General features: G+C 39.0%; 1 protein-coding gene across 1 annotated transcript in view; it reads right to left on the bottom strand.

Moving 5' to 3' along the window:
* The window catches only part of LOC124777292 (oxidized low-density lipoprotein receptor 1-like), a 96,931-nt gene extending 93,197 nt beyond the window's left edge, over positions 1-3,734 (bottom strand). The window contains exon 1 of the mRNA XM_047252641.1: positions 3,670-3,734. The gene's annotated coding sequence lies outside the window, so the exon portion shown is untranslated. The remainder of the gene's footprint in view (positions 1-3,669) is intronic.
* Between the last annotated feature and the right edge of the window lie 12,377 nt (positions 3,735-16,111).

The raw sequence follows: 16,111 nt of genomic DNA, 5'->3' as shown, positions 1-16,111 counted from the left end.
ACCCTACGACTTATCTTAGAAAATAGATTAACGAAAGGCAAACCTACATTTCTAGCATTTGTAGACTTAGAGAAAGCTTTTGACAATGTTGTCTGGAATACTCTCTTTCAAATTCTTAAGGTGGCAGGGGTAAAATACGGGGAACGAAAGGCTATTTTCAATTTGTACAGATACCAAATGGCAGTTATAAGAGTCGAGGGGCATGAAAGGGAAGCAGCGGTTGGGAAAGGAGTGAGACAGGGTTGTAGCCTCTCCCCGATGTTATTCAATCTGTATATTGAGCAAGCAGTAAAGGAAACAAAAGAAAAATTCGGAGTAGGTATTAAAGTCCATGGAGAAGAAATAAAAACTTTGAGGTTCGCCGATGACATTGTAATTCTGTCAGAGACAGCAAAGGACTTGGAAGAGCAGTTGAACGGAATGGACAGTGTCTTGAAAGGAGGGTATAAGATGAACATCAACATAAGCAAAACGAGGATAATGGAATGTGGTTGAATTAAGTCGGGTGATGCTGAGGGAATTAGATTAGGAAATGAGGAGTTTTGCTATTTGGGGAGCAAAATAACTGATGATGGTCGAAACAGACAGGATATAAAATGTAGACTGGCAATGGCAAGGAAAGCGTTTCTGAAGAAGAGAAATTTGTTAACATCGAGTATAGATTTAAGTGTCAGGAAGTCGTTTCTGAAAGTATTTGTATGGAGTGTAGCCATGTATGGAAGTGAAACATGGACGATAAATAGTTTGGACAAGAAGAGAATAGAAGCTTTCGAAATGTGGTGCTACAGAATAATGCTGAAGATTAGATGGGTAGATCACATAACTAATGAGGAGCTATTGAATAGAATTGGGAAGAAGAGGAGTTTGTGGCGCAACTTGACAAGAAGAAGGGATCGGTTGGTAGGACATGTTCTGAGGCATCAAGGGATCACAAATTTAGCATTGGAGGGCAGCGTGGAGAGTAAAAATCGTAGAGGGAAACCAAGAGATCTATACACTAAGCAGATTCAGAAGGTTGCAGTAAGTACTGGGAGATGAAGAAGCTTGCACAGGACAGAGCAGCTTGGAGAGCTGCATCAAACCAGTCTCAGGACTGAAGACAACAGCAACAAACAACATCCAGCATTAAATTCGCAATCTCTCGGTAGTGTCTCCTGAAGTGAGGCCACGAGGCACTGTTTATGGTGTCCCGTCCGTCGGATGGGAATGTTAAGCCTGGTGGCCCCAAGCTAGGTGAGAGGTCTACAATAGGCTACGAGCCGGCACGGGGTTCCAACCTCTCCGTTCCTTCGTCACGACACGCAACACGTACATGACAACAGACAGTGACAAAGCTGGACTAGCCCACATCATCCTACTTTATCTACACCCCTAATTTAAAAGTTAAAGCATATATAATTTTTTTGCTAATATTCTTATTCAAATATTAATGGTAATATTACGATAGTGAGCACATATTGTACAAAATGTGGGTTTTGCATAAACGGCTATCCCCTTCAATACCTCATTACTGAGATCATGCTACTTACTGTTCTGATGGAATTGTAATTATTAGTTTCACTACAAATCAGTAGTTCAAAAATTGTTTGTAATCATAAAATTCTGTACAGCCAGCTAGCCCTAAAACAACTGTGAGCTAATATGTTCAATCTAAAGGAAAGACTCCATTCGCTACAAAGGGCAATGTACCCTGAGTTCAGTAAGGTAACTATATTTGTCCAAACTTAGTTTATCAGATATTGTTAAGTAAAGATTTCAACTAGCCCAAACGTTCGGAATAGATCATGACCAAAGTGCTGTAACATTCCAGGATTTATTCACAGACTTTTGTTAATCTGACGTTTGTGCCTCCGGTGACACCCGTATAATGTGACAACGTTCACTAATTATGAATTATGTGATTTTCAGTAAATTTCAACATTCAGTATGATTGCCTAACTTGTAATCCTGTGAATCCCAGTCTGTATACATAATTTGGTTCTATACATTTTAATAGCTACCGGCCATATCCAATATCCGTTAAACCAAGCTTACCATAGTTTCAGCTGCCAGTTAGGAATGACAATTTTAACCCACGGGATTTTCAGACTGTAACTTAATAACCAAAATTGCTTAATATTCTAGCGGGATTCCTTATGAGGCCAACGCTCGCGCTATTTCAAACAGTTGTCGTTCTTAGTTTTGACTTCATTTCGGTCAGTACGTGTTAAGTCTCAGCTTTGATTTCAGAAGTCTTAGCATTGCAATATCGTGTCATTGGGTTACATTTGTTATTCCCTCGGCACCACGTTTCGGTTACAGAAAAGTATGCAGTGGTTCTCGTATCTGTGTTTATTTACATCAGCCTCGGAAAACGTTATATTACAATTTAATGTTGAATAAGCAGTGTCGTATGAACTCACTTGCAGATTGTGAGCGGGGCCTGTTGGAATGCGAGTAAAATTCTTTGCGTAGATGTACAATTATTGCCACTGGATACTGTGGGAAGATTATTAAAGTCTCGTGTACCTGTAATATACTTCAGAACTGTTGAGATTGTTGTTAATGAACTGCAAATTCCCATTATTAGTTAGGATTTTTAATAGTTACTTTGTAAACACTAGCAGAAAACGTGACGTTTAATGTTCTTTTGCGTGATTCGCAATTTTCTGTTCCCCTTACCTGTTAGAAACAATTAAACTGCTTCAAACCTGGTCATCATCTATACGAAATCAGTGACATAAATAAAAATAGGAAGAATTTTCCGTGTGTAACTATAATGCACCTATCTGACTTTTCATTGTTGGTCACAGAACGCTCTCACGTAAGTGTTTAGTTGATGGTGAACCAGCAGCGTGTGCGCGCAGCTACCGAGTGCAGATATTGCTGTAAGTAGGTAGCGGAAAGTGACAATATTGCGCACACTCACTATAATCGCCTACACTCAATAGGTACACTTTAAGACACAAGTCTTGGGAAGGAAAGGTGACATTGACTGTGAGGGAATGAAAAACGTTTCCAATTAGGAGGAATCATGCCATACAATAACTAGACTGAAACTTCCTGGGAGATTAAAACTGTGTGCCGGACCGAGACTCGAACTCGGAAAGTTTCATTTCAGCACACACTCCGCTGCAGAGTGAAATTCTCATTCTAATAACTAGACTTTTTACGATAGACCATCGGTGAATTTTAAGCCCAATTATACGGGAATTTAACCGAACAGTTTACATTTCAAATACATTAGGACAATACTTCATGCTGAAGCCAGTGGTGGCTCGTAACCACAAATCTGTAATAATCTCGAAACAGTTCATTTGCGGATACGCGGAACTGCTTGTATTACTGAATGCTTTCACCCGTGTTAAGTTTTCGCCGTCGACTGTGATACACCATGTTAACGTAAAAATAAAACTGTCAACTACTGAGGAACATGCTCTGATATGAAAGGCGAAACGCGTCAGAAAAATTAAATACCAATGTTCTGGCAAGAAAAGAGCGTTTTGTTTATAAACGGAGTATCTATGTAGCTACAGCGAAAAACGATCACAGTCAATTCATTCACACGTAATCTACTCGCTTGTTAAACGCACGGTACTTCACGCTCACTTACACTTTTTGTGATTCGTATTCGTGTGCTAACGGTTCGGTACTCGAGTAAATGCGGGTCAGTGTCAGCCGAGAGCTTACCTGCGCTCGGTGGAGGAGACGTCCGTGCAGCAACTGCGGGGGCTGCTTATTGTGCGGCGCGAGTCTTTCCGTTGACCCACTGAGCCCCGGAAAGTCCGCCAGGTGGGAGAGGGGGGGGGCATCGCCGGCCCCAGCCTCGGCAGGCTCCGGGAACGTGATTCCGGAACGCCGGTTTTGTGCAGCCCACGGTGACGCACGCACTTCGCACTTTCTCCGCCTTCTCAGGATGCGCCACTAGTGGAGCAGTGAGAACAGGAAGAACGCAGACGACCAGCACCTTCATCTGTATGGTTACTCTGCAATTCATACTTAAGTACTTGGCACAGCTTTCCTAGAACCACTTCTCATTACACTTCTTATTACGTCCGCCTGCATACTACCGAGCTTTCATTTTTATTACGGTATAATGATAATTTTTACTTATGGACCGTCTGACAGCAACTGAATAAAACACAATTTTAGTGCCATACGCGTTTCGCCTTTATTTTCTGCAAGGCATCATCAGTGGCAAGTTACGTGGACAATTTCTTACATATTACGCTCCTGTTGCATTTTTGGTGTTGTTCTTCTTCTTATGAATGCCAATTTGCGGTTTTTTTCCCACATTCAACAGCACTATGAACTGAACGCTTGTTTCAATGCAATGTTTTGGTTTCTGAACAGAACAAGCGTTCAGTTCATAGTGCTGTGGAATGTGGGGAAAAAAAAACGCAAATTGGCATTCTTAAGAAGAAGAACAACACCAAAAATGCAACAGGAGAGTAATATGTAAGAAATTGTCCACGCAACCTGTCACTGATGATGCCTTGCAGAAAATAAAGGCGAAACGCGTATGGCACTAAAATTGTGTTTTATTCAGTTGCTGTCAGATGGTCCATAAGTAAAAAATTATCAATATACCGTAATATTACACGCAACTGAGGAAGACAGGACTACAAAACTTGAAGACTTCATTTGTTTATTTATTTATTTCTTGAGTCATCAGTCTTTTGTCTGACTTGGTGCGGCCGCCCATACATTCCTCTCCTGTGCCAACCTTTACATCTCAGATTAGCACTTACAACCGACGCCCTCAATTATTTGCTACATTGTTTTCCCATCCCTGTTTCTTCCTCTACAGTCTTTACTCTCTACAGCTCCCTACCGTGCTAAAGTGGATATTCCTTGACGTCTTAACAGATGTCCTAAGATCCTGTGCATTCTTCTTGTGCCGGCCGGAGTGGCCGAGCGGTTCTGGGCGCTACAGTCTGGAACCGCGTAACCGTTACGGTCGCAGGTTCGACTCCTGCGTCGGGCATGGATGTGTGTGATGTCCTTAGGTTAGTTAGGTTTAAGTATTTCTAGGGGACTGATGACCTCAGAAGTTAAATCCCATAGTGCTCAGAGCCTTTTGAACCATTTTTTGAACCTTCTTGTCAGTGTTTACCATATATTCATTTCCTCGTCGATTATGTGGAGTACCTCCCATTTCGTATCTTATCAGTCCATCTAATTTTCATCATTCTTCTATAACCCCACATCTCAAATGCTTCGATTCTCTTCTGATCCGGTTTTCTCATACTCTGTGTTTCACTACCATACAATCCTGTGCTCCAGACGCACATTCTCAGATATTTCTTCCTTAAATTAAGACCTTTGTTTTATACTAGAGAAGCTGGCCGCAGTGGCCGAGCAGTTCTAGGCGCTTCAGTCTGGAACCGCGCGACCGCTACGGTCGCAGGTTCGAATCCTGCCTCGGGCATGGATGTGTGTGATGTCCTTAGGTTAGTTAGGTTTAAATTCTAGGGGACTGATGACCTCCGATGTTAAGTCCTATAGTGTTCAGAGCCATTTTTTTGATACTAGACTACTGATGGCCAGGAATGCCCTCTTTGTCAGTGCTATTCTGTTTTTGTGTCCTCCTTCCTCCTCCCATCATGGGTTCTTTTGCCGCCTAGGCAGCAGAATTCCTTAACTTCGTCTAGTTCTTGATCCCCAGATTCGATGTTAAGTTGCTTGCTGTTCTCATTTCCGCTACTTTTCATTACTTTTGTCTTCCTTCGATTTACTTTCAGTCCATATTCTGGACTGTTCATTCCATTCAACAGGTCCTCTAATTCTTCTTCGCTTTCACTGAGGACAGCAATGTCGTCAGCGAATCTTATCACTGATATCCTTTCACACTGAGTTTTAATCCCACTCTTGAACCTTTCTTTTATTTTCATCACTGGTTTTTCGATGTATAGAATGAACAGTAGTGGCGAAAGACTGCATCCCTGTCTTTCAGCCTTTTTAATCCGAGTACTTCGTTCACTGTCTTCCAGTCTTATCTACCGAGCTGTTGAGAGTAATTTCCTCGATAATTTACTATAGGGAGTGCTCCAGGAGGAGTTATTATTCAGGAATATGACAGGAACGCTCATTCACACCAAAACAAGTCTAAAAACCGTGGGCTCTAAACTGTATATCTTAAGTACTATGAACACTTTTTCAGCTTCGATTCTGTGAAACGCATTTCTTCTATTGAATAATTGACATAGCTCTTAAGGTATGCATTTTAGAGCTCATGTATACCAGACTTTTTTTTCTCGTTTTGGTCTGTACAACCCCCTCTCAAAATATGGAATGCGAAGAGCTGGAAGCAGAGGAGATTTGTTTCACAGTATCGAAGATACTGTGCTCACAGCTCTTAAGCTATGCATTTTAGTGCCCGCGTTTACTCGACTTTTTTGCTTCGAATGATGGTTCTTGTCGCATCCCTGAATATTGACCATTCCTCTGAGGACACGCTGTACATTACTTTCTTAATGTCATTTCTTGTGGATTTGTCCTATCATATATCAGTTACTTGTTGTAAGACCTTCTGGGTCTGGTTCATTCTGTGCTCTGTATTTCTCATCGTCTATTTATTTCATTTTTTCTAATTTAACCTTTTTGATTAGGACCATCAGGTCCTCTCTTACATCAGATCAGAGTTTCACACATACGGTACCTTTTCGACAACATAGTTGCCTGAGAAAAAAACAGTTTCATTATGACAGCTAGTGTTACAATGATTTGAGTGCCTGAAGTGGCAGCGTGAGTAAATTACACGGATGATGAATTAAAAATTAATGTTGGCAGTACCTTTGTTATAGCAGCTGCTGCCAATAATAATAATAGTAATGACAATAATAATAATAATAATAATGACAATAATTATGACTTCAATAGCAATAATGACAGTGAAAGATATAACAAGAATTTACAGGTGTACGAAATAGATGTGTTCTGATACAGCGGGAAATTTAAGGTGACTGCATCGGCTGAGAATACTGGGAAATCAGGAACCTCAGGTTGGAAAGAGGGGTGTACAATAGCAACGATTGGGTTGGTTCAAATGGCCCTGAGCACTATGCGACTTAACTTCTGAGGTCATCAGCCGCCTAGAACTTAGAACTAATTAAACCTAACTAACCTAAGGACATCACACACATCCATGCCCGAGGCAGGATTCGAACCTGCGACCGTAGCGGTCGCTCGGTTCCAGACTGTTGCGCCTAGAACCGCACGGCCACTCAGGCCGGCAACGATTGGGTGCAGGGACAACTGTAGTCCTTATTATTGCTCCAGTAGATAGGTCATTTACTGTCTTCTGGTGCTGCAGATGTTATTTAGTTCTCTAATTAATGCGGGAGGTTGTTCCAGAGTCGGGTTTCTGATACTGAGAAAGACCTCGAGAAGGTTGCTGAACGATGGAGTGAGGCAGAAAAGATTTACCCTGATGGAAGCGGGTGTTTCTGCCGTGCTATTCAGACAAGAGCGTTAACATCGAGGAGAGACATGAGGGACAGCGTTCATTGATACAGATTTCTGCCCTTGTCCGCACCAAGGATAGCGAATAATACTAAATAAGTCTGCACGCAGCCAGGATAGCTGTGCATATAATGGTGAAATGTGATGAAAGGGTCGAACATCACAGATATAACGAACACAGGAATTCATAACCAGTTCTATGCACTGCGAGCTTTCCTGAAGGCATTGTAGGTTAACATCGCTGTAATTTAGCTGGATATCAAACGTAGATTCAAGACATATCAACTCTTCACAAGGTGTAACACTATGTCCGTCAGTATCCAAATTTTCTCCTCTGGATCTTACAATCGCAATTATTTATACGAACAAAGCAAGTATTTTGTAGTAGTAAAACATTTTTTACTTAAATGAAGCCTGCTGCGTCTCACAATCAGTTAAAAACTCTGTCGAGGAAGATCGATTGAGGTTCCACACCAGTGCTAAAGACAACTTAATAATTCATAAATAAATTTTAAAAATTTTAAAATTTTTGATCGTAGAAGCATAGCAACTATCGTACAATCTTGATGGATTATTCTGAATAAATGGTCGATAAAATTCATGATATTCTAACAGAAGATGTGACAGTATATTTCAGTCAATGACTGAGACAAAAAAAGATATATATATGTATATTTTTTAAGTCAAAGGGACAATGTGTGCAATGTAAAGGATTGATTAATTTATAACGTCATGCATCATTAAGTTTTAAGAGCATTTTTTGTGTGGCAAAATCTATTCCCTTGCCTTCTCGATATCATTCTAGGTTTAGAAGATTGATAAGCTATGTATAAAATGCTTCAACTGTTAGTGCGATTTTATAAAATATGGAATTTATCGTATGTGGTAAATGAATGATTCTCTTGTACTAATATGTGTAAAGGTTGTGATTTATTTTGATAAGCATTATTGACTAATGCCTGTAATACTAACAAGGCGACCGCGTCCACTCGTCGCCACCGATTTTGTCCAAATTTACGATATATGCAGTTCTTGGCCAGAAATGAAATGAAAGTGACACAAATGAGAGCTCCACATAGCCAACAGATTTTTTTAAGTGAGTCATTTTTAGCACAGGTCGGATAAGGCATGAGCCACTATGTTTGGGTAGTTTCCAGGCAGTGGTTGGCGCAGCTTAAAAAGAGCAGAATGGTAATGCGAGGGTCGTGTGTCGACTCTGGTCGACTCCATGTACGGAATATTTTTTTTTTTTTTTTTTTTTGTCTTCAGGTTTTACGTTACTTACACTGCAAGTAGGCCGAAATAATCCTCAATATATTGCATGTATCACGAAAAAGAATGGCAACGGAAAATACGGAACTGTATAAATTTCCGGGAAGAGATTGTAAGGCGTGCACGAGAGCTCCGTATATAAAGAGAGTTTTATTATTTTACATTGATGATTCCACATGCTGGGATGATATTCTTTGTAAAAGTAGGAGAAGCAGAAATACATTCATAAAAGGTTGTCTCTAACCGCAAAGTTTGATGCCAAACCAACCATAACGCACCATTCCGCCAAATATTGGTGAGGCTAGCTGGTGATGCATAATACAATACAATATAACGGAGTAGAATGTATTTTGATGCACTCCGAACATTTTGATCAAATTCTTTACCTGACGACAAAAATAGACATCACGGAGCTGCACTAGCCCAGTGCCTTTGGGGGCGGAGTGGGGGGAGGCGGGTTGGGGGGGGGGGTTACTTCAAGACTGCACGATGACAATCCTTCTTCATAGTGAAAAATCTCATCGTATTGCTGTGGATTTGTTTGTCACCCCACGAATCAGTTAACGAAGAAAATTTGTTCTCTTGCCCGAAGGTATTTGATTTGAATCCTTTATTTCCCTGTGTCTTCCCATTTCATGCCTCTTATGAAAATATTAATAAATACAACATACTGATCATCAATTCGGCTTACTTGCAGTGTAAGTAACGTAAAATGAAAAAGGTTTCAAGTAGGGACACGACCCAATACCCTCATAGTTCCCACTTCTGTGACTTTTATTTTTGGGCAAGACCTGCATATATCATAAATAATTCATAAATTTGGAGAAAATCGGTTACAACGATTGGGCCAGACAGATGGAAATCGGAAAGTGCGAGATTGTGAGCTCCTCTTGTGTGAGGCCTTGCGTTGCTATGGAGAAGGGGAAGTTCGTTTGCATCACCTCGAATGAGAGTGCCCGCACGTTTCAAATTGCTGGAGTCACAGCTGTGTGGGAAGATGGTGGTTAGTGTAAAGATTCGATGTGTGGTCCCGCGAAATAATGTCAGTTATGCTGTTGAAAAGAAAAACTGTGACATTTGTAGGGACGAAATAACAAAGTTCAAAGAACGTGCGCCTAGTTTAAAATTTATTATCAGTTCGTTGCAGACAAATATCAAGAAACTTGAACAAAAAAGTATGCTGAACACAATAAAATCGAGGCATAAAAGTTCGACTTTGTGGGAGAATTGGATGCAAGCAAGATTCAACACACGCAAACAGATAATACAGGGTATAGAAAGCTGTGAAGGGAACACAAACGTAGCGGACGAAAATCACTTTCAAGCTCTTTCTACTATGTATTGTTATAGTGTTGTTAACAGTTCGAGTGTACCACGACTTTGTTAATAACGTAGAACATGGAATATTTCAGTCGCATTTACTCGTAAGTAAAAAGATCATATACGGAACTGCTCTCAAAAATTTGACACCAAGAAGCTGTTCGCCTCAGACATTATCGACTTATGTTAACAAAAAAGACAATATCAATACTGCCAAACAAGACCTCGTTCACAGGAAATGTAGGCAAACAATTGGTAAGCTCCGAACAGAAAGTACACGTAAAACTGAACTGTATGTAGACAGCCTAGGCCCTAGGGCGAAGAGTAGCCACTGAATTTCAGGGGACAAGCAGTCAGAATTTTAGTTGCTTAATGAAGCCAGGAGCAAATTTCAGTGCTTCTTCGTCAATGAGCTAGGAAAAAATTTCCTCATGAGCAAAAAGGACTTTTCCGTTTTCCTGGCAGGATCAAACGATATCACAAGGAATGAAAAAAAATCCCTTAATCTTGTTAAAAAGAAAATTGTATGAGCTGAGAGGAACAAATGTTATTGTTTTTTTCAGTGTCACGTCGTTATGACTTGGGAGAAAGGTCCTGTGTAAACAAAGAAATTGGAAGTGCAAATACAGAGATGCAGAATATTAGCGGGCTGTCTGAAAATGTAACATTTGTGAACGTTAGCATTTTGGGGAAAATATTCCACACAACACACGGTTTTCATCTAAATAAACTTAGAAAAAACGTTATAATAACAAAAATACTGGATGTAAAAAATAAAATCTCAAACGTTCAGTGTGATGATATAGAAGCACCTCTCATGAACAAGAATGTGTGTTATACGGAGATGCAAATGTTAAATATGCTGTCAGCGAAGTTACACCCCTCCAAGACAAATGTGAGATTTTGTTAACGCAAATGAACATCCCAAATGCAAGCAGCTCACAGAAAAGCGCAATAGTTGTGGAAGGGGAACACGAGAAATAAATGAAACAGCAGCAGCAACAACAACAGTAGCGCAGTAGCAGAACCAACAACTGGAGCAGCAGTACAGCACAGCTTAACCCTCGTTAAAAAATCTCTATGAAATATAATCAGTTGGTACCACTGTGTTCTTCTCTCATGTATTCCTTCATTGTGTTCTTGACTTCTGCTGTGAACAATCGTTCCTATCTGTGATTGTTACAAGTGGAATTATATTTCTTCCGCCTGTGTGTAGTTGCCTCACTAAGTGAGCCACACGCCTGCTGTTGTCCCGATACCACTAAGTATTTCTTATTTTTCGTTTTATTTGCTGTACAAAACTTAACGTTATAGTACTTAATTGTCGTACGTATTTTGTAATTTTGCTTTTACTAGTACTGAAAGATGCCTTAATGACGCCGAGGTTGAGTGGCTACTCAATGAGGATCCAGATTTTCTGGTTTCAAATTTCGAGTTTGATGATTGTGAAAATGAGGACGATGATGATGAAGAAGAAGTGATGACACAGAGTGACCATGATTAAACAAGTGAGCAAGAGTGTGCCTCTGAAGCCGAAGAAAGTGGTGTCGAGTCTGTTTCGAATGACGAGTATTATATTGGAAGGGATAAAACATGTAAGTGGAAGAAATCTTGCAGTACAGCCACAACAAATACAAAAAGTAAGAAAAATGTCAATATACTTCCCGGACCTAAAGCCATAGCCAGGGATGTCAAGGATGATATAAGTGCATTCACTAAAATAATCAGCATTGACATGACCGGTGAGGTTCTCAAATGTACTAACATGTATATTCAACATAAAAAGACTGGTGTAAATTATGTGAAAGAAAACGGTGCCAAAGACACAACGAGAGATGAAATAATGGCGGTTCTTGGATTGATCTATATCTTAGGAATGAAGAAGGCTAACCATAAAAATGTGAATGAACTTTGGACGGCTGATGGACCAGGCATGCAGATACTTAGAGCTGTGATGAGCTCCAAGCGATTTCTGTTCCTATTTCGGTATCTCAGATTGATGATAAAAGAACACGACAAGCGAAACAAGAAACGGACAAGTTAACCGCTATTAGAACAGTTCTTGGCAAATTTATCGAAAATTGCAAAAACAGTTACAACGTGAGCGAATTCCTGATCGTGGATGAAAAGTTACCAGCATTTAGAGGATGCTGTGACTTTATTCAGTATATCCCAAATAAACCAGCGAAATATGGTAAAAAATATTTGCTCTCTGTGATGCGAAAACTTTTTACACCAGTAACTTGGAGAACTATTGTGGCAAGCAATACCTCAAGGGCCATATGCTGTTTCAAATTCTCCTTCAGATGTGGTCAGTAGGCTTACTAGTCATATTGAAGGAAGCAATAGGAATGTGACTATGGACAATTGGTATACCAGTTACGCACTAACACTCTCCTTACTCACCAGGAAACTCACATGCATTGGAACAATGAGGAAAAATAAACGTGAGATTCCGCCAGAATTCCTGCCAAAGAAACATACAGCACAAAACTGGTCTTTATTTGAGTACCAAAAAAATATTACTTTAGAGTCCTATGTACCTAAAAAGAATAAAGCTGTGATTCTCTTATCTACGATACATGATATTGGAGCTATCAGTAAGGAAACTAACAAGCCTGAAATCATTATGGACTATAATGTCACAAAAGAAGGAGTTGACACTGTTGATCAAATGTGCGCCTCCTATTCTGTAGCAATAATTACGAGAAGATGGCCTTTGGCAATATTTTTTTGCACTGATGGAGATAGCAGAAATCAATGCCCAAATAATCTACCATACAAACTCTAAGCATCCTAAAATCCCAACAAGAATATTCCTGTAAGACTTGTCATATACCCTAATGAAACCATGTCTGCTACAGAGATCTAAGGTCTGACATTTCAGCTTTCCTTCTAAATTACAAAGAAGCAGAAGTAGCAAAAGTTGGAGAATCTTCTTCAAAAAGCGTGGACGATGTGTAAACTGTGGACGTCCTAAAAACATAAACACTAGAATCATATGTGATTTTAGTCGCAATTTCGTCTGCAAATGGCATGTGACTATCAGATAGACATATGAAAACTGTAAACATGTCGACTCAGAATAAGACGTTGCAAAGAAATCTGTGTGCATTGTTCACTTTCATAATAATGTAATGTTTTATAGCTGATTATTACGATAAAGAAATAACGTTACACTATCTCTATGTAATATTCAGTGTTTTACACCTAAGACATGGAATACAATCTTCTGCTAACCCAGATATATGTGTTCTGTTGTTTGTCATTCATAAATCCATGTAAATAGCAATAAAAATACAAATGAGACGTAAGAAACAGAAAAAAGCGCAATGGTGCACCGAGTGAAAAATCAGCCTGCTAACTCACAGATAAGTCACTGAGACATCTTATTTTTAAACATTCAGGGTGTTGAAAGTAAAGTTGAAATACTGGAGGAGTCATTTCCACAAAACAAGTATTGTTTCCTATGTTTATCTGAACTTTGGCTTAGACCAGGACAAATAGAATACTATGTACCAGAAGGTTATAAACACGAAAACAGCTATGGTAGATCTCAGTAACGTAACTGTCGTAGTGTTATCTATGTTTCAAATGTAATAGAGTTTAGAGCACTAGGTTTTAGTTGGGCACGTATAGAGAAGCACTTTGAAATTACTTTTTTAAATAATGTAGACAGTGACTCTGCTACATAACAAAGTGATAACAATATGTAACTATAATTGGGAGAGACTCTAATTCAAGCCTTGATGTAACAAAGCCAGTGTAAATAAGTTACTGCAGATGCTAAGGCAGCGCAACTTCCATCTTGTAAATTGAGAACCGAGAAGACTAAAAGTGTGCTTAGATAATTCTTTTGCCAACAGTGCTCATGATATGTGCTCCATCAGTGTAAAGGAATTTGATTTCTCAGACCACTACACATTAACAGCAAAGTTAAGACATTTTATAAAAGGGAATGGGAACAAGGCTTACAAAAGTTTTAGGAATCTAATACCTTAATACTAACAAAAACCAATCTCAGAAAACTAACACACCAGTTGAGCGTAACAAACTGGGGTGAATTATTTCAAAGATGTGATTCCAATGCCCAAACAGTTTGTGAAACAGTTCACAACTACTCAATAGGTGTGTTAAAAGCTCATCTTGTTCCAAAGAAATAACATAAAACAAGAGAGGGTAAATTGTGATACGCCGAAGAGTTGGAGAATTTAAAAAATAAGCTACTGCTGTTAAAGCGCGTTGCCAAAGTAAATAATTCTAATGAAATTAAGAAGTTCAAAATACGCACTAAGATACTATATAAGAAAGAGCTACAACTGGCTAAGTAAAGCAACAACACTAATATCATAAAAATAGTAAAAACCAGTACAAAACAGCAAGGTCAGTAATTAATATTGTTAAAGGTGAAATCCGAAATTTTGATGAAATGGTCCCAATACCAACAGATCCGTTCAATAAATATTTTGTAAGCTGTGCTGATGAAACCAAAAAGTTGATCAGTAAACCCAGTGTAAAGTTGATCAGTAAACCCAATGTAAGACATATAGATTATCTTAAAATCGCAAACCTACATCATAATCAGGCCAGACCTTCAATGAAACAGTTCAAAGAGAAATACCAAACTGAAGTTCAAAAATTGTCAATGAAATTCATATAACTCAAATACTTTTAAAATGCCAAACAATCAAGTGAAAGAAATAATACATTACATTGCACCACCATTAACATATTCTACAAACTTGTGTCTCATAGAAGCGGCTTTCCCTGATCCTCTCAAACTATCCAAGGTGTTTCCAGTCTTTAAGAAGGGTAGCAAATCTGATCCAGAAAACTACAGGCCAATTTCACTATTTCCAGTACTAGCAAAGTCTTTGAAGGCATAATGTATCAGCAACAGATGTATGAGTACCTAGAACTAAATGGTATGTTACATACATCACGGTTTGGTTACAGAAAAGAAAACTCAACTACACATGCCATATAACTCTTAGTGAGAGACGTTTTAGCAGCATTTGAGGTAACCTTATGTAATCTGAGGAAGGTCTTTGACTGTGTTGACCACTCTGTTTTGCTCTCTGAACTTAAGTACTATGTAATATGTGACAAAAGTTTAAAACTCGTCAAATCATACCTTGATAAAAGAAAGCAGGTGGTGAGTTCAGGAAGTCATCTGTCAAACACACTTGAAGTTCAACACGGAGTGCCACAGGGATCTAAATTAGGAACACTTCTATTCCTTGTCCATATAAGCGACTTACAAAAAACATAGACGTACATGTATGCAGATGATACAACTTCTCCTTCTGTAAACCATATATCTGATAACCTTTTTAATAGTGTGAATTTGGCAAAAAATGCGACATCATGGTGTAATCCAAATAGTCTACTATTAAATGAGAAAAAGACTCAGAATATGTAGTTCAATCTATCAAAGACTGGAAAAATAGAAAAAGAAAATGCAAAATTTTTGAGTATCATACTTGACAATAAGCTAACATGAAACTCTCACACTGAACACATAGTGCATAGGCTGTCAAAAGTTGCATATTGGCTGAAGAGATTGATGTGCTGTGTGACATTTGAATATGTAAGGACACACACTTTACTTTTTTTGTTTCAATCCATTTTAAGGTATGAGGTAGTACTGTGGGGAAACAGCAAAAAAATAAGTGAAATTCTTGTGATCCAGAAGAAAGCAATCACAGTAATGGCAAAGGTAGATGATAGGACACATTGCAAACCATTGTTCATTAAATATAGAGTATTAACAGTCATTAATCTATATGTTCTTGATAGTATTAACTATATACTTGCTGAACTACCGAATTTATGTGTAACAACACCACAAAAATCTCTGCTCTTGCCACAAAGTATATTAACAATAAGTAACAGCAGTCGTAAGTACATGGCAATTAAAATACGAGGGTTGTCAGATAAAGTAACTTCTGATCGGTCATGAAATGGACACCACAGTGAAAACCCAATGAAGCTTTGCAAAGGTGTATTGTGTAGTGTCTCTAGTATGGCCGTCGATCGCATCAAGACGCTCTTTTCAGTTGTGAGCGAGTAAAGG

The sequence above is a fragment of the Schistocerca piceifrons genome, chromosome 2, assembly GCF_021461385.2.
Source record: "Schistocerca piceifrons isolate TAMUIC-IGC-003096 chromosome 2, iqSchPice1.1, whole genome shotgun sequence".
NCBI lineage: Eukaryota > Metazoa > Arthropoda > Insecta > Orthoptera > Acrididae > Schistocerca > Schistocerca piceifrons.
Note: the sequence above shows the minus strand (reverse complement) of the source record. Positions and strands in the feature narration are given on the sequence as shown.